Source organism: Aquila chrysaetos, chromosome 5, assembly GCF_900496995.4.
Source record: "Aquila chrysaetos chrysaetos chromosome 5, bAquChr1.4, whole genome shotgun sequence".
Lineage (NCBI taxonomy): Eukaryota > Metazoa > Chordata > Aves > Accipitriformes > Accipitridae > Aquila > Aquila chrysaetos.
Genome location: NC_044008.1, coordinates 34,666,292 through 34,692,029, shown reverse-complemented (window position 1 = coordinate 34,692,029; position 25,738 = coordinate 34,666,292). Strand labels below are relative to the sequence as shown.

General features: G+C 42.8%; 1 long non-coding RNA gene across 2 annotated transcripts; it reads right to left on the bottom strand.

Annotated features, from left to right (window-relative positions):
• Positions 1–3,837: 3,837 nt before the first annotated feature.
• Positions 3,838–24,465, bottom strand: LOC115341609. Of its 2 annotated transcripts, none has more exons than XR_005932525.1 (3): positions 8,451–8,967; positions 7,071–7,363; positions 3,838–3,895 (listed from the first exon to the last, which is right to left on the bottom strand). It is a non-coding gene; the product is annotated as an uncharacterized LOC115341609 (long non-coding RNA). The 2 variants fall into 2 exon arrangements; XR_003923454.2 differs by lacking the exon at positions 3,838–3,895 and adding an exon at positions 24,415–24,465 and having other exon boundaries at positions 4,624–7,363; positions 8,451–8,911.
• Between the last annotated feature and the right edge of the window lie 1,273 nt (positions 24,466–25,738).

Below are 25,738 nucleotides of genomic sequence, written 5' to 3'. Positions count from 1 at the left end.
TCTCAACTAAAACAGGTTGCTGCTGGGTCCGTAATGAGCAGTTATACTATAAATGCTGTACTCTTCTGGGTGCCTCAAGGAATTTAGTGTCCAAGCAGCCTGATTTCTCCTGACACCAAAAAGACCAGGAAAGAAAAGATGCATTTGTGATCTGGAGCACAGGCAGATTTAGGGTAAGCCTCCTCTGCAGTCAGATTGATGTGTGACTGCAGCACAAACAGACTTTCCTCATCCGTTCGGGTGCCAGTAGCAATGCCACTACTAGCCAGGCTTGGGGAGAGGTCTATGCATACAGCGTCCCGCAAGATTTCCCATCTGGCCTGGAGCTTATGGTGCTGCACTTCAATTGCTTTCAGCAGCAGCAAATTGAAAGCTGTCCCAGGTCTGCCTACGGGCCCTGCAATCATAGCCTTTCAGTGCAGACAGTCCTGCTGACTCATTTGAAGTTGCATACTTAGTCTTATTTGGGATATTTGACGTGGTCAAGCCTGAGCAATGGAAAGGCAACATGTTCAGCAGCACGTTTGCTACCAGTGGTGACTGTCTATCTGTACCAAGGACTACTAATTTTACCCCTACACTGTCTTCCCAAAGCCCCCCATAACAGTTAGTTGTCTTGGCTGAAATCCACTTCCCTGGCAATATTAGCATGTGGACACAGCACTGCTGTTGGGCAGCTTATCCAGCTAACCGATGGAGATTGTCCTGTAGAAACCCCACGGAACAAGGTAGCCAACAAATGACGCAACTAAAAATATGGAGCACTGTGACCTGGGGTAGCAAGCAAACATCCAGATTTGGGTTGTCAGGGAGAGGGCACGCAGGAACTCTTCAAGCCAGCATCACTGTGGTCCCCATGTGATGTAGCTGTGGTGTCACTAGCAGCTGTGGGACAATTTGCGGTGTCTTGAAACCTGTACTCATCACGGACACATGCTGTTGCTGTACTGTTGTCCTGGAGGGAATATTTGGGCAACACAGGATGACCAGCCCAAGCCTGAGTAATTTGGCACGTATTTTTTGCAGCATTTTGGCACATGAACCCCACCCTCATTTTCCTCTGGAGTCATGCTGTGTTGGGAGAACACAATGCGGTGGAACTTCTCTCATCATAGACCTTTTTAATGTCCTTTGCTTCTGCCTCCTCTGTGGGGGTTACAGATGCTTTATTCCCTGATGCCCTTAGTGTCATGCAGTACATCCAGGCTAACATCTGTAATCGCTGGACCACTTCTGTTGTTTTCCAGTCGCCAGTAACAGCTGAGTTGGGATGAGCCTGGGAGTATTTATTTCATGACAGGAAAGCACACACACCGGATGGAGAGTGGACCTTAGCTGGACATGGTGGGTGGTGGAGCTGTCAGATGTACACCGCACTGCAGTCCTTGCACAGAGGGTCCCAGGGCTGAGCTATGAAGAGGGGAAAAGACGGGATGGAGCAATGGTCGTTGATGCTCGACTCGATTTCCACTAGAAACTGGTTCAGCTGCCTGCTGAACTCTTGGTCGAGAGCACAGTGTGACGAGACTTGGACACTGTGAGTCTAATTTTCTCTTGTGGATGCTAATTTGGAAAAAACATATCTTAATTTCCATTTCTGCCAGTGTGACAAGGCAATGAGACTTAGGGGTCAGAACCTCACTTGCCCTAAATCAGCATTGCTGATATGTCAGTCTTTACCCATATTGGTTTCTACCTACCTAACTCCTGGTCATGGTGCCAGTCCAACTGCAGCTGACCAAAACTCAGAAGAAAACATAACATAAGCTGAATAAACAAGCCCTGCCAGCCTGCTACAGCTACTCAGCCTGGTTCAAACTAGCATTATACCTATGCTGGGGTACTGCTGTCATTCCTGCAGCTGCTGTGTTGATGTAATAGTAGTGCAACCTAAAACCATTATTATGTTAGTCTTGGTATCAACCTCCCTTTATGGTCATTGTGTTTGGTGTTGGAGTTAAATATGGAGACGTGTAGACATTTGTAGTATAGATTTTGTCTGGGACATGGGGGAAAAGAGGGGAAAAGGGACATTTCTATGGAAATAGAGCCTTCTGGACAATACTTTTCAGACAATTCCACAGGTAGTTCTGCATCCCTTTTTCAATGGCACTGCATTGACTGGTGGCAATCTTGGATCATTCATTAACCACAGTTTTCTGTCCTGCTATTGACCTGCTGTAGCGTAATTGCAACGGTGCATGTGTGGTCTCCAGAGGGCCCCTCTATGGGAAAAAAAAAAAAAAAAATCACAGAAGTGTCTCCCATCCATCTTGATTGTAATTGTGAGCAGAAGGCTGCGCAAAGTCACACAGTCTGGGTTTGTTTCCACTGACGCGCGGCTGCCTCTGGGAACTCTGAGCAAATGCAGCTGCTGAGCAGTCTTAAGCTGCTTGGTTGCAGGTTGATCATAATTGTTGTCAGAGAGCCAAGGGATACAGAGCTTTTATGCAGAGTTCATATACAATATGTTTAGTAGCCCAGGGGGGAGATTTCTGCCCAGTGATTTTCTCTGCACATCTGCTCACTTACCACCTTTTTTGCATACCTTTTGCTATTACCAAGTCCTATTTCTCCTGAAAAAAAGAAAGAAGGGAATCTCAGAAATGCTGCAGAACCAGATCACTCTTTGACACTGTGTCATTCAAGGAGGGAGGAAAAAGAAGAATCAAAGCTGTAATTCCCCTCTTGTCTGTTTGTTTGTTTGTTTGCTTAGTTGTACCTGTAAGAATCAAAGGCAGAGCAAATGCTAATCCCAGAGTCAGCAGTGCTATGAAACCAGATAACTCCCGTGCTGATAACACTATTAGGTGGGTTAGTGCTACCACCTTTCTTCTGAGGCCTCACGTAGTGTCAGACACTCCTCCATCCTTCTGGGACAGAACACAGAACTAAGGGGTCATTTCTCTAACACAGTATCTGGTTCTTTGCCACTGGTAAGATATTCGCTATGAAATACCAGTGTAAACCAAAACACAAAGGGGGATCAGGAGATAGAACCCTTGGCAGTGCCATTTTTGCTTCTTATACTATTACAAAATTCATTCATTTTCTTTAATTTTTACTAATTTTGTATTAAACATTATGGATATAAAAGATGAACATATGTTACCCATGCTATTCTAGTCCTGGCTTCCATTTAAAAGAAAACTTGTCTCTGTGACCTTGCAATCACTGTAAAATTTAATTGACGAATAACTAGAGTACTGCCTCTTGGTCGTATGTTGTCATTATACAACAACCCTTAACTCAGCTACAGGGATGCTTTAACTACATTGACTAATCCAGTAGAGATTACAAGCTAAAATTCAAATAGCAAAATTTGAAGGCACTTCATGCAAGAAGTATGAAGTAGAAAGGGCATAAAGAAGGATGCTCTTAGTCCCATAAGTACTGCAATTCCTCTTGCATTTTCAGAGCGACAGGAAAATTCTGCCCCAGAAAACCCCACCACAGAAGAGCAGTTCTGCATGCTCGGAAATATAGGATGTGGCCTTAGCAGTCTTAGCTGCATGTGCCAATGGGTACCGGAGCACAGCACACAGCGAAGGCAGTGTTTCCACCCAGGGTACATTAACTGGCATGTGAGCATTAACCTGTCTGCATCAAGTCACTGTAGAGCACCTCAGGTCACAACTGGGGAAAATGAGATGGGATTTTCAGTAGGTTTTCTAGTTTCAGCCATCGATGGGAAGGGGATCCAAGGAGTTTTGAGCTTCCCATTGCATCACTGGCAAAATAAATTTAAGACATGAGGAGGGCTTGGATCATCCCCCAAAACATCACCCTGGGCTTGCATAGAGAGCAGAACAGGACTTGGCAGACCCTCTGAGGAAAGAGGAGGACGACTTGCCAGCTCAGACCCAAGCCTTCTCCAGCTCTATGATGTTGCAGCCTGTCAGGTAAAATGAGACAGAAACCTATGACTATGATATGCTATCTAAAGTATAATGAAAAACTGGAAGAAATTAACTTAGACAAAAATAATGCATCATTCAGGTGTTAGTCCTTTTGGACACTGAGTGAATTACTCAGTTATACATTCCTGTGAGTTGATGGACACCAGCCCGTGACCCAGCCCCAAGTGCTTGAGTATTGTCCTCCTTTCAGCTGGGATAGAGTTAATTGTCTTCCTAGTAGCTGATACAGTGCTGTGGTTTCAAGTTAAGTATGAGAAGAATGTTGATAACACACTGAGGTTTTCAGTTGTTGCTAAGTAATGTTTAGTCTAAAGTCAAGGATTTTTCAGCTTCTGATGCCCAGCCAGCGAGAAAGCTGGAGGGGCAGAAGAGGTTGGCACAGGACACAGCCAGGGCAGCTGACCCAAACTGGCCAACGGGGTATTCCATACCATGTGACGTCATGCCCAGTATATAAACTGGGGGGAGTGGGGTTGTGGGGATCGCTGCTTGGGGACTAACTGGGTGTCAATCGGCAGGTGGTGAGCATTTGCGCTGCGCATCTTTTGTATATTCCAATCCTTTTATTATTACTGTTGTCATTTTATTAGTGTTATCATTATCATTATTACTTTCTTCTTTTCTGTTCTATTAAACTGTTCTTATGTCAACCCACGAGTTTTACTTCTTTTCCCGATTTTCTCCCCCATCCCACTGGGTGGCGGGGGGAGTGAGTGAGCGGCTGTGTGGTGCTTAGTTGCTGGCTGGGGTTAAACCATGACAAGTATGGAGATGGGGCTCCTTTAAACCAGCACCTCAGTGACCTTTACTGAACTGCAGTACCACAGAAAGTTGCATAGATCCATCTGACTAGCATTATAAATGGCTGAACAATTTTGATGTTGCCTTTCCCTCTAGTAAAACAGTCAGTTTTAGAGCCACAAGAATAAACTTGACCTCTTCTTTCACACACTAGTAACTAAAGAGATGATCTCCAGAGGGCTTCTTCCTAGCACTTGTCTTTTTTAAGCCCTGTCATGTGTAAGAGTTTGTGGTAGGCTTAAAGAAATCAAAGTGCAATGTGTACTATCTTCCACCAGTCCCTGGTAATATCGCCAGGAAACTTAGCAATTCTTTTCTCCACCTGGAGCCTGAAAAATAAAAGACTCTCAATTTCCATACTGGCCTGCACTGTAAGTGCTTAATATTAGAAAAACAGCACTTATAAAGTGAGATCCAGCTGTCAGTCCCTTACATTTTCCTTCAGAAACCCTAATTGTCCAGTTATATTTGGTGGCAATTTTGTTCCTTAAATACTGAATTGGAATGGAAGTCTATGAGCTGCATCATCTCACAGTCTGATCAAGGCTGCTTAGAGTATGAAGCACATGAGAAGTAAGGGATGCAGGTAATTCACAAAGTTTCACCAAAGAGTGTAGCAGTACCAGCTCATTACAAGATTATTCAGCTTCAGTACGGATTTTAAGAAAGTACATCATAACATGAAACTAATGACTATTCTTGCTGGCTTGACAGCAGAAAAGTATTAATAGGCAAACCACAGCCTCTGAATACCTGTAGAATACAGCGTCCTAATAACCAAAAAGTGCCGAGTTATTTAAAAATTCAGTAAGGTTCAATAAAGATTAGACATAGATGAGTTATTCCACCTTTAGTAAGTCTTCTAGTTGGTTCTTCCATTACAAACTTTAGGGTCTGTACCCATAAAATGCTGAAAGCCTTCATCTCCCAGGACTAGGATGGCTTTGGTCTACAACCAGAAGAGGACACAAGTCCTGGCGGATTACACATCATGGTGATCGTGGTGCTTTCCTGGAGACACTCAGGCCTCAAGGAGAAGGTCTGGATGCATTCTTTCTAAAACTGAGCAGATGTCACTCATTAAAGTGTGTAGGGCACCAATGCTTCTCTTATTTATACAAGAATTCAGAATTAGACTGTACAGCTAACATATACGAGACCTCATTCAGTTGTCTTCTCCCCTTTGGAAAATTTTAGCCTTCTCTGTGCCACATTGACGGAGGCTGAAAAACTTGAAGGCTTAGGTGTATAGGTTGTCCTTGCTTTTGAAATGAGAATGCAACAAGGTTGCAAGAATGGACAGGTTAAGGCATGATTTTGCTTGAAGCCAACAGTCCCCATCACAGGACCTCTCAGTCTGTCAGCCAACCCCAGCCTCTGGAAGGAAAACAGCTCAGAGGGAAATTATGTTGCTTCAGAAAAGCAGTTTTCTGTTAAAAGTCCAGTTTTCTTTTAATCAAAATAAACTCTTCGTGGCCTTCACAACTCATTATCAATTGGATAACGGGCGAATAACCTGCAACTCAGCTAAGCAGAAATAGCTTCTGTTACCACTAGAGCAAACAGACATGACAATGGAGACAGTGGGTAGAAGGACTTCCCCCGCTGGCTAAACCAATAAAACTACATAATGTGAACATGGGCTGGGGTGAGAACTTCTCATCTCTGGAGAGTTCTTCACTCGTGCATGGTCATCCTTTCCTCACCACGCAAGTGCTCCAGCCCCTAACCAGCCTGGGGCTCCTCCACTGACCTGTCTGCAGCTTACTGAGGTCCTTCTTGTGCTGGGTCAGTGCTGGGGACAACTGGATCCAGTATTCTGGATGTGGTCTGATAATCCACGTCCCTCAATCTACCGGCTGTGCCCCTGTCTGTGCAGCCCGGGAGGCTGCTGGCCATCCTTGGTGCCAGGGCACAGGGTTGCCCACCGAGGCCCCAGAGGTCTGCTCCCCAGCCTGTCCCCCCAGCCCGGGCTGCTGCAGGGGTGCCTCCTTCCCAGGGGCAGTTCTGGGCATTTCTCCTTTGGCAGAGTGTCCGTTGTAACTGCCCACTAGATAAATGGTTGAAGCATACAACCACGAGTGACAGGACCGGATTGAAAGTTTTGTCTGAATGACTTTACAGTGACATCCTTTTTCCCCTACATTATTTATGAATAACAGTATAAACCTGCTGAGCAATTCCAGGTTTATCAGAAATAACTAGCAGAAATCTATTTCTACATCTATAAACACTGATTAATTTCTTTATACATACATACAGCTTCATAACAGCCCTCAATTTCTTTGAAGCAGCACATAAGCAATGCAGTTGGCATGCCAGAGTGTGTCACGTTCCCCTTTGTCATACCTAACAAACGTGTCGGTGGTGGAAGACCCCCTTGGGCCCCCAAAGGTGGTGCAGGAAAAGCCCTTCTCCAGGACTTTGTCACTGCAGTCTTATTTTCCCTGTAAGAGCATAATACAGGTTTAGAGAAACTGAAGTCCATTTTCCACTGTCTTCTACCAACCCCTGCAAGATCTTCTCAAATCCAGACTGTGCTTTTCCAGAGCTAGGTGTTGTGGACTCTATATCTCAGCAAGGTCTCAGACACCACTTTCTGAAGGGTACTGATCTCAGCTGGCATGAGTTCAGTCTTTATCCTGGACAAATGAGAAAAAAAGCCAGTGACCAAACTTTTGAATGATGCTAACCAAGCTCAGTCCCCACAGCCATCTCACGAAAATCCCTTTGAAAACGTTACACGGGCAAAGGTGTCTCTTCAGTAAATCCTACTTGGCATCATCTGGAAGCACATACTGAACATTGCTAGCAAGTATGTCTTATATGACATTTGGAAAGAGATAAGTTATTACGTGAGAGGGAGGTCAAATATTCAAACTCTACTCAGTCAGAGTGAGTCTCCATCTAGTCTAGTATCTGGTATCAGAGATGTCAGCTTAAGAAAAGCTAATTAAAAGCAAAGCAATTACACAATGTTTCTTTCACAAGAACACCTCCATTTCTAGTAGTTTCAAGTTTAGGAACATGCTTAGCTGGAGTTTACATTTGGATCCAGATACTTAACATGCACTGATGAGCCTCTTAGTCATAAATTTGACATTATTAAGTCATTTATATTTGTGGTTTCTGTAACTTCCTATTAGAACGAGTTCCACAATTTGACTGTGCTTTAGATACACGAAAAAATATTCACCCATAGCATTAATACAGAAACATAAACTTATGCTGCAGTAATATTGGTAATATTTTCCTCCTTTTTATGATGTGGATAACTGCCTGTGTTTTATAATGCTAAAAATGGAAAAGGAGGCAGTCAGTGTATAATTTCTATCAGGTAGCTCTCTTTTATGCTTGATAACACCACACTAGCAGGTTTGTATCTATCTAGTTGGAAAGCATCCATTACAAGAGGCATCCAGATGGAAGAGGGGCTTGTAGTCAGCTCACCGGCAGCTGTGGGCAACCGATGGCCAAGCAGGGCTGCTACAAAAGCTGCAAAGACTCTGGGAGGTCATCACCCACTGCAGAGGCAGCCCCAGGCTGAAGCTGCTGAGTTGCTCCTATAAATGCAGCACCGCGCAAAAAGCACCTGACTTGTTTCCATATCTGGCTTAGATCTGGAAGCAATTTGGCTGCTTTTATGTGCCACAGACTGTGATAAACATCCTGCAGAAGTTCAGTCAGATCCCACTTCCCCACCCCATAGGCTTATCAGCGAACTCCCACCAGTTCCTTATCTCTTCTTCTCTGAGCAGCTGATGTGCTTCACGGGGACGCTCAGGGACGGCCGGGGACATCCCAACCCCAGGTGATACAGCGCAGCGTGGGCGTATCGGCACCATCCCATCCCGGTGACTCCAGTGACCCTTTGCAGCCCACGGCGTGGGGTACCGCAGGGCAGTGCCCACCGTCCCCCATCTGGGTTGGTTCCTTGGAAACCCTCAAGCATCTCCCCACGCACACACGGGCTAGATTTCAGCATTTCCATTAAGCAGGAGATCCCCATTCCCCATGCAGCAAGTACCTGGCTGTCTACGCTCCTGTCAGAAAGGTCATGCTCAAACCATTCAAAAAGAGCTGGAGACAGAAATTTTAATCCTAGCGGTTGAGCCTTCTGCCACTGACTTCTGGCGTGGGCTTTGGCTTGTTCTGTAGACCTCAACTGGACCTGAACAATCAAGGCAAACCTGAAGAAAATATGTTTGTGAAATGGTAAGACTGTAAAATGACCGTTTCTGGTAGTTTTTGCATTGTGCACTCACGATTGTATCATTTAACTTATTTCTAAGTGGTTACAGTGAAAAGCTTGTCTTTGGAAGACCTATAATTCGCTTGGAATAAGCAAAATACCAATTTATAAGATAAACTGATGGAACAGAACGGCCACATTTTAGTTCAGGCACTGACTCAAGTGCGGTCTGTGAAGATTTCTCGATCTCACTCGATCCAGACTGCAGACAGAACTTCTCTTAGTTTGCTGAGCCCTGCTCTTTTCTGGTTTTGCAACATTTGTGGTTTATTGTTATTTCAAATGTTTTTTGTTAAATATTGAGAATACCGAGACAGAATTTTCTTCCCACTGGCACATGACACATGGTGGTTAAATCTGCTAAAAGGAATGTGTACATACTGCGAGCAATCCAAATGAGGTCAGTGACAGAAGTATGGGTGAGTGTGCAAAATAGACACACAAAAAATTCGTGAACAGTTATGTTAATTAAATTACTGCACTAATTAGAATGAAAAGCAAGCCAAGAAGAACTGATCAGAAGAACCAGTGGTTGGTTACCATTGTTATTTTCTAGAGTCCTTCTGTTAAACATTCACATGAAAAGAAAGTGATCATGACTTCAATTCAGCAACCATTCTTTTATGAGACCACAAACTCCCTTGTCAATTAAAGAAAACAAGTTGATTTTTCTCAGGGATGGACCAAAAGAACCAAGTGCACCCTGGGTCTGGGCATGTTCCTGTGTTCGTCAGTCTATGTGCACCCCTCGTTGTCTTGCTATTGGCAGTGTCCACAGGTAGCACAGGGCCGTGCCGTACACGCAGAAGTGTTTAATTACCTGACACGGGTCTGGAAGATGGCTCAGCACTTCATCTGGGGACTCAGCAGAGCTAGGCATAGGAGTCTGGGACTCAGAGCAGCTCACTGTCAGCGTTATACAGCCTGGGCACGTTCTGATGTCTTGTGAGCTTTAACCAATAAAAGCTTTAGAGCTTGTCCTTGGCCCAGATGAATATTACCACCGTTCCAGGAGTAAGGCATAGAAGCAAGGGATGGGCTCTGGTTGAGAGGAAGCTGGTGGCTGAGGTAAGATCAGAGCAAGGATTCTCTGAGGGAGTGGTGTCCCTTTTCACTGTTTCAGAAACATTTTCAGGTCTGAGGACAGCTCTGGGCTTGACCTGCCAGGCTGTCCGTCTTCCCTCACTACTTGAGTCTTACATCACTGCTCGAGGCTATTATTACAATTGCAGTGCCAGAAGGAAAATTTTTAAAATAATCTTCTGGATTTTCAAAACCTTTATGCCTTTGGATGGGAGGAAAGATAATGAAAATACCAGACACCGATGCATTATTCAGCAAAGTGGCTGCTACATCATAGAGACCCTTGCCAGGGTTTGTGAACCACAATGGAAATAAGTGAATGTAGATCGACTTAGGCTGTGTTTCCTCAGCATGCTTGGTCACCATCCCAGACTATTACCATTCCACAGGACATAGCAATGATAGTTGTCCTACAAGTCTACCTATCTGTACATAATAAAATTTTTTATTTTAAGGATTGCAGGAGTGATCCAATAAAAACCACAAGCCTATTTGGTTTCTCTCATAAGTAGTGCCAGAAAGCAGGAAGGAACTGAGGATACCTCAGTAGAAAACAAGAAGTCCAACTTCTCTCTGCTGATCAAGCACAGCTTGTCTCTAGACGAGACAGGGTTTCCTCATGGCATCACCAGGAGCTTATGCAAAATCCAGTAACAAATGTGTATACTTTTCAATAACCTTTTTACAAAAGAGCAAGTAGGGCAGAAACACCAGTAGCTGCCTGGTGAAATAATAGCATTAATTTTTTTTATGGTAAATGGCATCAAATCTCAAGGCTAGTTTTATCAATAAAATATTCTTCTGTATTCAGTGCAGTGATTTATTGCATCCTTTTACAACACGAGTCCCTTAGTCCTGGTCATGTGCAGTATGTTTTAGTTTTAGTGAGTGTTTGGGTAAATAGATCTGGAATTCTCCATTCGTATGGTATTAAAAGCATCTCCTCACCTTTTGCAAATAAGGATTTTGTGAACGTTGTCTGTCCTCAACTTGTAATGGCCATGTCCCAATCTGAAGAAGTAAGTCTACTGATAGTTTTCAAATAGCTGTTCATAATGGTCACATCCTAGATTTTGAAAAGTCCACAGAAATCCTATTACCCTCACACAAGTAATCAGAGTGTTCTTCACACCCCTACGTCTGGTAACAATATTTTTGGTGTAAACAGGTGCCTGGACAAGAGATAAGTACAAATTGTACTTACGTCTTTGCTCCGAACTCAGGTCATTAGGACATTACTAGCACAACAGTTTACAACTGTTACCCCTTCCAGTGTGGCCAAAGCACTTCTATTAGAAGCTGTGCTGAGAATAGCCGTGATTTAGCAGTAGATAACCAAGTTATTTTTAGTTTGGTGCTAAATATGAAAGTTATAACTCATTTGGTGTAACATGCTGAGCAGGCAAAGTGGTTAAATGTTTTATTGTCCAAATCAGAACTAAGAGATTTCCATTTCGCACCATCTACTTTTGGTATTTCAATGTGAAAATGAAACAATCTTCATTTCCAGTAGATTTGGGTGAGTTTGGTTGTTTCATTTTCTATGTGCCATGTAGATTTGAATCTATCACAGCACAAATATAGGTGTCTAATATCCTTTACTCAGGTTTATAAAACTAATTACCTCTTTAGGCTGTAACGTAGTCAACCGTATCTTCTTTGGTCTTTTTGCTTATATTAATTCATTATATATGATTAAGCTTTGTAAAGAAATAATTTGTAACTGAATTGGCATAACAGAAACTGAGTGTAAAAAAACCTTGGCAAAGTGCCTGTTTCAGTATATTAATTCTGCCAAGTGAGTTGATAATAAGATTGAACTGGATTTGAAAGATTAGAGAGACTTGGCTTAGAAGGACATGAAGGTTAGTTCCATACAGTTTTTCAGCTGCTTAAAGGGAGCCAGTATTTGAATTTTTGTACTTTTGTGATGAATTCTTTCTATAATCTTCTTTTGTGGGGAAAAGGGTGCCAAAATTAAGAAATTAAATAAAAATAGCTGAAGATTTATTTCCATTAGCTTTGGATGCTGAAATTGATCCACACAGTCCCAAGGTTTATTAACTCAGAAGCTTATGTGTCAGGGCCTGCCAGATAACTGATCGGGTGACCTACATGCTACGAGAGCATACCCAGACTGCTCAACTTCAAATGTTTTTAGTTTATGCTGCAGACTGTAGGCAGAGCAACATGGCAAAATTAAATCAAAGGGGTCAGTGAGAGCTGCCTTGTTGCTTCTTTCACTGATTTTGCAGAAACTGTTTCTGCCTGTTTTAACTGCAAGACAGACTGCACGAATGGTTGAAAATAGAAGTGACTGCCCACAGAAAGAAGTAACTAGGAAAAGCAGACAAACACAACCCTGATGAAATCAGCAGCCTTCTCAGGCCATCAGGTTTGTCTGTGTGATGGGCGATCAAGCCCTGTTTGCAGCTTCTAATGCCTGTTTCATGTTTATCATTCATAAATCAAAAACTCTTGGCAAATTCAAATGTATCTGCAATTTTGTGAAGACAGATGAAGAAAATCACTTTTTGTGTTTGTTTGTTTTGAGCCACACTATTATAAGGCATTGCATGAACCCTATTAAAAATGTCTTGCTGCTATTCCATGATTGCATCTTTATATGCCTGCAGGTTTTCTCTGCGCTTGTGACACCCAGGTTAAACATTTCTATAATAAGCCCAAAGCAATGCATGAAAGCAAGGAACCAGAGCTATCAGTCCAGTACATCCAGAAATACAGCTAAGGTGGATCAGACCTTTTTAGTCAAAGGTTTGGGGATAGAAATTGTGGAAAGCCATTTTGTAATGGTATTTGCTGTCCAGATACTTCCTGAGGTGAAGATTTTGTTTGACTCTTCTAGCAACCTGAGCCAGTTAAACAAGCCTGGAAATTCATGCTTGTTTTTGGGGGTCTTCTGAGGGCAGGTGGCTGGAAGGAGACCTCCAACAGAGGTTGGATGTTATTCCATAAAAGTATCATGCTCTGCACGGTGTGAAAGAAAACTGATACGATACTTAAACAATCAAAATCGTGTTAGAATGGCAAGAATCTGCTCTGTGGAGCTGGGAGTAAGTTACTGCAGTTGCTTTGTAAGACATTGTTATCTTGCAGAAAGAGGACTAGGTTCTCTGCCTTTCACTTTCTCCTGCCCTTCCTCGGCTCTAATTAGAGCAATGCTTTAAGTAGGTATTACCCAGCAGAAGCATCTCCTTCTAATGTGGCTGGCAATTCAGTAAATCTGGATGTGGAGGGCAGAGAAGAAAAGAGACAGGAGTTCTGGGAGCTGCTGGATAATCAGTCTCTGCCCCCTTTCAGATGCTGCATAAAGCTCCTGCCCCTTTCCCCTGCCAGAAAGATGAGCCAGGTGTGCGCGGGAAGGAGAAGAAACCTGAACCACGGCAGTCCACGGCCTGAGGTGCGGAGCGTGGAAAGGAGCCCACACAGCAGCTCTGTTTTCCCTCCAGGAGCCTTGGAGAGCCCTGGCCTTTCCTGGCAGCCCCACGTCCTGGCATGACCCAGCCCAGGGCTCACAGCCATCCCACAACCTGGTTCCCACCGAGCAAAGCAGGGCAAGCTTAGCACGTTAGCTCCCATTTCCCTGCCCAGCTGACCAGACCCAAACCCAAGCAGACTGGAGGGAACGTGTATCTGTACATCCTGGCGTGAGCTGGACTGGGGGACGTGAATCAGGCGTCCCCTTCTCCCAGCTGTGGCAAAGGGGCTCTAAACTCCCACGAGAGAGAAAAAACATGGCCAACGGGGCAGTAACTGCATAAAGCTCCTTTGCCAGACCTGCCAGAGCCGTCAATATTATTTTATAACTAGCTTTCTTGTCTCCAGAAAACATGTTCAGTAACCAAGGGTTGTGGGTACGTACCAGCTGTGGCCTCAATCCCAGGTGTCATAGACCTCCTTGAGGTTTCCTTAGGTGAGGCATGACTAAACCTCTGGATGGGACAAACTACCCAGCTACTACGGGGCGAAGGACAGGACGAGGACGAAGGACAGAGCGAAGGTCTCTCTGTTTCCTTTGGGCTTCTGGTGCAGAGAAGGTGCAAGGTCAATGTATTTTACCACCTTCCTCTAATATGTACTGAACGTACAAAAGAAAGGCCACAAAAAAGGTGACTTCTTACAAATAGAGTTTAGTGGTCTACATTTTGGTCATGGAGAGATTTTGTGACTGTAATAAATCTTGAAACACATTAATATATCTGCTGTTCAAGATGGAGCACAGTTGTAGAAAAAGGTACAAAATATTTTATTCATAAGTCTAGCAAGACTGGGAACTCAATCCAATTGACTGCGCTGACCTACTTTTCACGAATACCTGATCTCACATAGCTGTGCCGGTTGTCTCAAAACTGATAGTACAACAGGTGAACATGCCTTCCTGGCCACTTCAGAGTAGTGAGCTACAGCACGATTTTAGCTCCAGTATTTTCTTCTTTGTGTTTTATTTGAACTGATTGCAGTGATAGAATGATTTTTCCTTTATTTTTAGTATCTGGGTTTGGTCAGGCTTGCTGGCTTAGTACCTGCTGAATGTAGAAAACCTTTAGCATGAGCATTAAAATAATGTTGCTGTCTTTCTTGCAGCCTGGAATTGTAGCTAGATTAGCATCACTACAAATAATTTACAAAATACATGTCCTTGTTCACTGTATTGTAAAACTGTGTCCTGTCCATGATACACTCTTTCTGTGGCAGATTTCATCTATGGCAATTCAATATCCTGAAGTGGAAATTTCCAAACAGTCTTTTTAATATTAATTTATGGATACTCAAATTACTGCCACTTATTTGAAACGTCTTACAAAATAGACTTTGATATTCTACAGACCTTTGTATAAAAGATGAAATGGAATTTGGCATTCCTCTCCATTTTTCTTTTCCTTCTTCTAAGTAATAGGGTTTTTCTGTATGTTTATTCCTCACTGAAACATAGCACTCTCCCTTTTTTTTTTAAGAGCAGCATGCTACGTGTTACTTGCGCTAATGAATTGGCATTTATAAAGCAGAATGTATACCGTATCTAAGACGACTGCTGTGAAAATGCCTGAGTTGCTGCACTCTCTAAATAGAGCACAATTATGGCATACGGTTGGAGTGCTTTTATCTGTACTGCCACTGCTGGAAATTTAACTGTGTATGTGACCTGAATATTTAGAGCTCAATGGAAAATTCCATAAATGTAGTGTAGCTTCAGAGAACCTAACAGCTGTTACAAATATTATACACCTTATACAGCATTGCCAAATGATACATATGAAGCCCCTCTCCCATCCTGGGTGTATTCTGTCACTTGTATCAATGCAGTATTTTAAAAGTCCCTTTGAAGATTGCAATGATTCTAGGTGCTAAGTAGCTTGCATAATAATTCAGTGGTAGTTTTCCCTGTCTGTATATTCATGCTCCTTCCTGGCTGTGTGCAGTTAATGTTCAAACCTGAAAAGGGAGGAAGAAACTATGTCATATGTAGACCATGCTTACTGTGTGCTTTTTTTTGCCTAGTTTCATATACATGCTAAAAGCCACTACCTAGCTGAGCAAACACAAAAAGAGAGGGAGCAGCTCTTCACACTTTTAGAAGGTTTCTTACAGTGGGACGAAGCAGAGGTGTAATATAGCCATAGATGCTCCCTTTCACTCTAACTTACTACAGGAGTGCACCAACACCCCAGAGCATCATTGTAGTAGGAACTGCAGAAACAACAAATAAGAGAGTTTATTAGACCAAAAGAAAGAGTTTGCAAATGCATTATGTTTTAAAAAAAGCACAGTAGTTTAACCAAGATTACACAAGCTGCAGACTGGCTTCCTAACTAATGATTCTTCCTGTCTCCTACTTATCGTTTGGTTCCTCCTACTTTTATGCTGTGGGAACACGGTAAAAGACTCTTTGCTGTAGAGAGGAGAAAAGTGCTAAAGGTGGTGCACCCAGCTGCCCTTGACAACCTGCCGCTGTGGCACCGCACCGGCTGCGCAAAGGGACGGGGAAGGAGAGGAGGTGTTAGTTGACATCCACCTGGGTGTTCATGAGTGCCTGTCCCAATCTCAGCAACACGGAGGTGTCAAAGTTCACATAGAAGTAACGGTAGTTTACCTACCTAAAACCAAGATCTGTGCGGCAAAGTAATTTCTCTGTGGAGAGGACCCGGAAAGGTTACAAATTCCGACCCTTTATCTACAGCTGAGCAGGACCAACACTGTCCACGTCAGTCCTGGCAGTGCTTGTCTAGCTTGGTTTCATGGTCTTCCATAGGCACCACCGTCTCTCAAGGCCATCCGTTTCAGCACTCCCCGTCCTTGTCCTTATAAAGTGTTTTTTTACTCCTAATGTCTAACTTGAATCTTTCTTGCTGCAGTACATGCCCACCACTCCTTGTCCTAAAGCAGCAGAAACAGAACAGATTGTTCCCTTCCTCTCTGCGATACTGCCTCTGCATGTTGCTCCTCAGAGTAACCCCTCGTTAGCATTAATAAGAGTCATCTCCTCAATCTATGCAATGGCAAGAAAAGGAGATTGCATGTGAACCTCTTTCAGTAAAAATGGGAGAAAGAGAGAAGACCTAACCAGCTGTCTAAGTCAGGGTAATGGCAACCTGCCCCTGACAAATCAGTCAGCATACTGGGACATGTAGAAGTAGAGCTAAGATTAATCCTTGTTCCCAGAAGGATGTTGCAACTCATGAGGATTCCCACAAGGAAACAGTCCTTGAGCACTCCTCGGCACCGGGAACACGATTATAGGAGACCCTTCTGAAGCTCAGCCTTGGGGAAGGCATTTATGCAGGCCAGATTTGTTGCAAGCACTTGAAAGTGAGCACTTTTAGGAAGATCTTTTTCAATCAAATGCTGTTAAACTAATAGAAGTTTAAGGCAAACTAATGCTTAAAATAGGTGACGAAAATAATTTTATTTATTGGTTCACAGTTTAGTACTGTGACCACCTCAGATTACAATACGATTGCATCAGGTAATCACACCTTTGAAGCCTCCGCTCTATTTTCCCAATCCCTGGCTTCTTTGAATAATGCAGAGGCATCAGAGCAGGTTAATGTCATTGACTATCTCTGGTTTTGTAATACTTCGCATCTTCTCCAGGTGTCCACCAAATTGTCTAACTGACCACAAATGTCACGTCCCATTTCAAGGATCAGAGTCACAACACAGGTAGCACTTAGAGAGCACCATGCCCCACAGCCACGTCAAAATAATGCAGTCACATCCAAGTGCCTTGTGGAGAACTGCTAATTCAGCCAAAGATGAGTTTGACTGAGTGCTAATTTTCTGAGTGCTAAATGAGAAAATTGTTTGGGGATATGACAGGCGTTGTTTAACCAAAAAGATGTTGAAAAAAAAAAAAAAATCACTGTTTTTTAATATAGCAAAGACTCTCTGGCAGTGAAAACCCAACATATCCCTAACCCCCTAGGTACGACTTGTAATTGCCCTCATCCTCTCAGTAGCTTTTTCAGTTCTGTGAAGTGAATTATTACATGATGTCATTAAAACTACAGCAACTCGCGCAACTTGCTGAAGCTGCATGTAATTAAAATGCAATGGAAACGCCTTCACGCAGGAACTTACTTATTGTCATCCCCCCTTCAGGAGAGAACAGTGTGTTCGTGTACTGACAGAGAGAAGCAATCACCTCCTGCACACAGGGAGTGCTGCTGGTGGAGCGGGGGCTGAGAGCAAGGCAAGGGTCTTGGTCTTCCCTTTACTCACACCACTCCTGGGGTGCCATGGGAAAGGAGCCCGAGCGCACCGGTCATGCACACCCAGAAAAACCTTCTGTTGCATCAGCAAAGCTGGTAACTCTGTGCCCAGCAGCTCACCGGGTGCCTACATACCTCTCAAGGAGGTTCATGGGCAGCTGGAAATCTGTCCAACCCTCTCATGGTCTCAGGGGTGTAGAGAGCCTGGGCCAGGTCCCAGCACGGGCCTGGGAAGGAGGCGTTGTGCCAGCCCCAGCTTTGGGTTAATGAAAACCTCAGTGACTTCTGAGACATTATTTGTACTCACTGGGATTGTAATTTAAAGGCCCAGATCTCTTGCAGTCCAAAACAATTAGCGTCATCTGTCACATACTTATTTCTAATTTACAGTAGTAAAGTTACCTCTCACAGGACTTAAGTGAGTTTTCTAGATTTCACTGTTACTACTTTTACAAAATAATAACAATTTTGAGGCTGACTGTACTTGTTAATTCATACTCAAAAAAAGTTAAATATTTTCAGTGTTCAGGCATATTATTGTCTTTTCATCACACTAAGTTAATGGCTACACTCTCTTGAGAAACTGAATACAAGTCCTGCTCTTACAGTGCAAAGCATATTAGTATTCACAGGCTTCCCTGGGATTAATATCTCAGCTTTGCCTTGCATTTATGACCTAAACTGTTTTCAACATTGTACCCTCCTGATAGCCTTTCTCCTGAGGGAACCCTACCGAATTCATCCAGAGTTAATGGAAGTCATTGAAGAATCATAGAATCATGGAGTGGTTTGGGTTGGAAGGGACCTTTAAAGATCCACTAATCCAACCCCGCTGCCATGGGCAAGGACACCTTCCACTAGACCAGGTTGCTCCAAGCCCCATCCAACCTGGCCTTGAACACTGCCAGGGATGGGGCAGCCACAGCCTCTCTGGGCAACCTCTTCCAGTGCCTCACCACCCTCACAGTGAAGAATTCCTTCCTTATATCTAATATAAATCTACTCCCTTTTAGTTTAAAACCATTAATAGAATCAAAGCCAGAGACTCCAGAAACCTGACCTCAGCAACGACATCGTTAGTTAGCATTATCCTTCAGGAAGGCTGGAGCACTGTTTTGCCAATTCTCTAAGTTTAATTGCAAATCTCTTAAAAGCCCAGATCTTGGATTCATGGGACTCGGAATGAAGCATTTTATGAGGAAAAAAATTACAGGATTATGGGTTGTGGAGAAAAGTTTGGAAAAGGGAAACTATAGTGGACTGAAATACCGCAGCACAGATAAAAATTATTCAAATGTTATTTTAAAGCCTTTCTGATTTTAAAAACAACCTGAAAATTTTGCATCTCTCTGACTCATGACACTTAACACAGGTAGCAAATCCCAAAACTGGGAATAATTGTGTGCTTAATTCCAATGCCTGGTAAAGAGAATGCAATTGACAGCTGCCATAGTTGTCTTTGGATCAGTACGTGTGGTCATTTTGTTTAAGTGAAGGATTTGCTTTCCTTTGAGAGAGGAAACATAAAAAGTTGTCATGTGCTGCACTAATGAGATAAGTCTAGGATTTCCGCAGAAGCTCCCATGCTTATCTTCTCCCTGATGTCTGTTATCATGATGACCTCATCACAAAGAAAATCTTGTTATCTAAAACTGTTTTATCCCACACAATTGTTTGGGGTGAGGTTAAAAGGGAGGATGACTGGCAAGAGCAGGAAGAGTCCAGGCACCCTGTTTAATGACCTGTTTAATAACCTGTATGAAAGGAGCTGGTGTCTCCCAGCCGTTCTTTCTTGCAGGTCCCAGTGACACCGAGTGGTGACACCTGCCCAGGCGACTCAGAGTGATCCCCATGCTTGTGGCCAGGCTGGCAGCCGACATTCCTTGGACTGGTGCTGCTGGGTCCGACTGGGAGCAGGCAAGGCGGATGAGGACACAGTATTCTTGCAGTGTTGCCAGAACCCCATCACCCTGCGGTAGCAGCCAGCTCTGCCAGCTGTGGATTAGGAACCAAGCATTTCAGGGGCTCCTGTAGAAATGGATAACAGAAAAGTGATCCCTGTACTAAGGAACTTCCAGGCTAAATACCCACCCTAAACGCAGACAGCTTCATTCCTTAGGCCACCTATCTCAAGCCCTTTCCTCACTGAAAAGCATCAACAGTCATTTAAAACGATAAAAATTCAGTTTCATTTTTGTTGTCAGCTCCTTACTTCATGTGTCTTAATCCCATAGGAATAGTTACTGACCCATGGAGGTTTTACTGTATCTTGTGATTTCTATTAATGTTTCCTTGCGTGAAATAAAACATGGAATTGAGACAGCAAAAAGCACACAGGCAGCAATTCCCTGCCCTGTGTTTCATGTATATGGTAAGAATAAACAGCAGATGTCAGCACTAATCCAGAACTTGAAATGTTCACATGGAATGTAATCAGACCCCACTTTACTGTCCTCAAAATGCATATGCTCAGACTGTGAAGAAACTCATCAAAATCTCTGCTTGGAAACACAAATATATTTCTATTTAAAGAACCTCAGCAAATTTTAAGCATCACTTCTACATGAATACTCCTAGCTAGCAAGGGAGCACATCTGTATGGATAGGTTTTTGCCTTATCCTTGCACTGAAAGATCACGAGATCCATGCACTTCCCTAAAAATGAAAATTATTTCTTAAAAGTGGCTTCAGAAGAGATAATAGTGGGGAAAAGGGCAAGTGCAAAGGTTCAAGAGAGACCTGAGGAGCAACAAATAGGCCTGAAGCTGAAGGACAGAGAACAAGAAGGCTCTTGGTGCAGTTGGCAGGTGGGGCCTGTGGCTCAATTTTGCTTTAGTGTAGAACAGGATGGGGCAAGTGAGTGAATCATAGAATCATAGAATCATTTAGGTTGGAAAAGACCTTCAAGATCATCGAGTCCAACCATCAGCCGTGCCTACTAAATGGGTGTAAGAACATGGCTTCTGCAGCCAGGGGTAGAAGTGGCCTCCATATCTGCTGAACAAGTTCTACAAACCACTGACGATTTCCTGGAAATAAAGCATGGTTTAGCAGTACAAGTACACACAAACCATGTGCACCTGCATGCTGAACTACATAAAGATGTGGGAATAGGAGAACAGCATCCTCCCTGCCGGGTCACCACGACTTTGAGGTCAATGGATGCTGGAGTCCTTCTGGAGGACATGCAGCATACATTAACACGCTGCTTCCCAAGCCCTGGAAACTTTTTCAGCTCTTGACAAAGATTAGGCCAAAAAGAAAATCTTGAAATGTGCCACGGATTGCATGGACATTTCCTGCCAGCACAAAGCACAGTGAAACTCCTCGGGGTTTTGACCACTGTCATGGCTACTAGAGATAAAAGAATGTAGTACCTATGATAGAGCCCAAGATTGTTCTTTCCAATTTTTGTGGTGGGATCTCTCAAATCCTGCAGCAATCTGATGTCTGCAGCAAATCATCCCTGATAAGACTGCTCCAAACAGGAATCTTTAAGCCAGGATTTCTCCAAAAATAGGAACAGTTTTTATACCAATACATAGGAATACATGGGTTTATTCTGTTGGGATTTTTTTTTCTAGTTTTCTGAAGCATTTTCCATAAAAACCAAAAAATGGCAGGCTTAATGGCTTTATTATCTACAACCATAGCTTGGTCTCCAAGGATCACATGTTCCCTAACTGACATTGATTCAAAAAGGACAAGAAGCAAGGGTCAATTATAAAAGTAAAAATAGCTTGGCTATTTAAAATCATATTAGTTCTGGTTACAAAACCAAACCGACATCCATTTACATTATGAACTTAAAAGACTCAGATAGTTCCTCCTGAGCTGAGAGCTAAGTCTCAGCCTGAACAAACTGGCAAAATGCCCAGAGCCACCTTCAGTTTTTTAGCAAACACCACCACCAGACTACATCTAAATGCCTCCCCTGTCATTCCACAATCTTTGCTCCCTGAACTCCTTTGCTCTATGCTATTTTTGCAAAAAATAAGTAGGCTGGTCTTATTAACTAATAAAACAATTTGCTTTGATTCATCTTCTCTGACCAGAAGAACATAAGAGGTCATCAATCTTAACTTCTCTGTCAGCACAGAGATGTCAAACCAGAATTAAGTGGTGGAAAAACTGTTGAGGGAGAAAGTGGAAAAAAAAAAGACAAACAGAATGAAAGAAAGTGAATACCCTTTCTCAAAAGAAGGGAAAAGATACTGTTGAGCTGCCTTGCTGCTACTGGCTGATGCTCTGTCAGGTTAGAAACTTCTTTTTCACACAGAATCAGAGACATTATGATACCTGAGAAGAGCTGCGGGCTTTTCATGAATTCAGAGAAAAAATAGAAAAATAAACAAGTTCTCCTGTGAATGAAGAGTGCTTTGATCTCCAGCTCTTACAATAACAATGACAATTGCCCTTTACACCATACACCTGAAATTAGTTACATCATTTTTTCTTTGCAGGATACTCCAGTGCGGGATTACTGTCCTCTCCTGCCTTCACCTGTGAACTGCTCTCCCCAAGGTGTCTTCTCCCATCCTACATGGTGACTGGCTTTTTTCCAAACAGAAGCACAGAAGACTGAATTTTCTACCCATTTCAACACTTTCTTCATGCACACCAGATGCTCTTATGCATAACCCTGAGAGATAGGATGAGCTCTGTATCACACTCTGAAGATGAGGGAATTCCGGTGGCTCCACAAGTAAAGTGAAATGACACAATCTGTCTACCATAAATATCCCACATCTAGACTTTAGATACAAAAAGTATTAACAAAAACACTTAAGCTGTTCCGTATTACTGCTCCAGCAATGACAGAATGAGAGCTGCATTGAAGTATATTGGCTCTATAACCAGTGCAATTCTCTACTCTTTGAAATCTCTGCCAGCCAAAGAAACTTTCAATAGCTGATGAGTGACCTTTCACGTAGCTCAGTGGCAGGCAAGGTTAGCTCCAAACCGAACACAACATAACCTGACCACACATACACAAAGGTGAGCTTTATGTCACATTGCAACTTTTGTAAATACTAACAGGTGAGTAAAAAAAAAGATATTAGCCACTGAAGATGTCTAGGAATCTGGGAGCCGTTGAGAACAACAAAATAAATGCATAGAATGTAGAAGGTACTGTCTTGCAGCATATCTTGATATCCAAAGCCATTTCTTTTCCCCATCCATCAGTATCTTTTCTACCCTATCTGCACCAGACTTCAGCCAGCCCTTTCTCATTGGAGATTTACCTCATCCAGACACCAGGGAACAAATAAACTGTATCATCTGTCAGTTGGGGAGGGGGGGGGGGCATTAAAAAGGGGGCAGAGCTGCTTATTATCAAAGTAGTGACGACTTTGTGTCCCAAGTCAGTTTGCCCCCTCCAGTCATTTCACACGAGGGCAAGCAGCAGCCAGAAGCTAGACGCTGCAGAGCACCTTCCTCCTGACGGCCCTTCCTCTGAGACCTCCCAGCGAGGGGAGGACAGACATTCCTGGGCAACCAGTGCCCACAGGGACCTTCAAAGGAAGGGACCCCAAAGCCCATCTGACAGGAGGCAGCTGCTGACAGTTCTCAAAGAATGAATAAAAATAAATATACATATGCCAATGAAAACATTATTCTGATGAAATGTAACAGGGAATCGTCTAATTTATTGAATATGAAATTTTATTAGATCCCAGTTTACTGCTTGCTTACTGAAATTGGTATGGGCTACTAGAAAGTACTTACTGGTATACTGTAAATACAGATATACACAAGTGTGCTGGGCAACGTCTAAAGGGAACTTTCAAAAAAGAGAGTTCATGAATGTAGAGCTGTGATTTGTATGCAAATAAGTGAGACTGGTCAAAAATTTTCACTTCTATAAACAAGGTAATTCATGAAACGCTGAGTATATTAGAAGTGGGTGGTTACCTCAGCAATGCTGTCATACCCTTTCTTAAAAGGAGCTTCTGACCATTCAGTAGCTCCTTTGTGTGCCTTTTATTCTTATCTGTGATCCCATCTGTCACAAGACCCTCCACATCCTTAAATATTACCTCTTATCTGACCACTCTAGTCTAAAAGCAGATAAAATATTTATGTGTCACATAAATATATGCCACATGGCAGAGTGAGAGTGAATATGAGAATGCAGGCATGTGCAGTCACATAAAGACATGACTTCATACTGAAAAAGATGCAACCTCCATCCGTTTGCGGGGATACTATAATTTCCTGCTTGTCACTTTACATGAGCAGTTTATCTGAAAAACACATTGACAGGATTGTGCCAGCCAGCCTTTTTGGATATGAACATGGATGTATTTTTGAAATTTCAGGACGTTTGTCTGGTTTTAAATATCAATAGTGGGACATATTCTAACAGAGGAGTCCTTAAGCAGCCCTTTCAGAAAAGCAGAATTTAGCTCATTCATCCATTCAGAGATATGAAGTGCTAAAGAGAATAGTCTCTTCTGTCTAGTAAAGACTTTTGTCATATCACACTCTTTGTCTGCAAAGACATGAGCAGTTCTTTAATGTTTTGTTTTATCCTTTCTAGCTGCGCACTTATTCGGTGCCTTATCTAAAGACAGATTGATTCATTTCCTCCCAACCACCGCTATGGAAAAATTCAGAATAGTACCTGAGAGCTTCATTCTCATTCAAGAATTTATTTTCACATCCTCGCTGTGAGAAGGCAGCTATTATTGTCCCTATCTTCGTACTTGGAGAATTAAGGCATTGAAGGACTGAAATCAGATTTACTCTAAATGCCTATTTAGGTGCCTATTTTAAGAAAATGAAGGTGTGAACATTACAGCTCTTGCTCTAAGCACTGCTTTTGCAATAATCCCAAGTGAAGCACTTGGGATACAGATTCCAGGTCCCTCTTGTGTCACCTCTATTTATTCCTCTCCTCCTGGGCCAGTGAAAAGCCATCATTTGCTGCCAGATGTCACTGCTTCAGCAAATCTTATAGAATCATGAAATGATAGAGTCATTTAGGTTGAAAAAGACCTTTAAGATCGATGATCTTAAAGATCTCAAAGATCTTGTTCAGATCCCCTCTGCCCTTCAACTCCTTTTGCAATGATTTATACCCAGTCATCAGAGTAGCCTTTGGGCAGTAGTGGATTGGGTTTTGGACTGATCACAGCTCAGTAGACAGCCAGCTAAGCAGGGATCTGAACTCAAACTTCTCAGTCCTTATAAAGTCATTATACCAAAAAAAAGCAATCATCATGTCTGTCAATACTTGCACTTACTTAATTTTGAAAGAAGCTTGGTTTTGTCAGGCAGGGTAAGTTTGACAAGGTACTTAACAGAGGCTCACGGCATTTCTGGAGCCCAAATGCTCTCAGAAAAGGGGTAGGTGCTAAATTACTCAGCAGAGAAAATTATGGGCATGCCCAGAAAGAGGACTATGGACACCCAGAGATCCAAACCACACAGGAGACTCCTACTGAAGTTGAGCGGCCCTAAGGTTGGGCGAAGAACCTGAACCATGTTCTGCATGTAGACAGAGTCCCACTTTCCTCTCTTACATCCTTGATTCGATTTAATCATACAGCATGAGGCATATTCACGGTGCTTTTAATTCTGTTCCCCCTAAATTTGGAAATGTTTATTTGTTTATTTAAGATATCTGAAAGCATTTAAAGATACCTTTCTTGTCATTCTTTTATTAAGCAATACCTTGAACTTTAATAACATCTTCAATACAAGTGTCACGTGAATGGAAACTACAGAATCTGTCTCATGGGAAATTCCAGAATTATTTTTGTTCCAAATGAAAATGAGCCGTGAAAGTATTAAAAATGAACATCCATTCAGTACAGAAACAGAAAAAGTTTTGTTGAATTGACTCAGAAATTAATAATAAAGCAAAAAAACCCAACAATCTTGGAAATTATAGTATGAAAACCTCATGTTCTCCTTTCCTGGCCAGTCCATATGTTTTGCGGTTC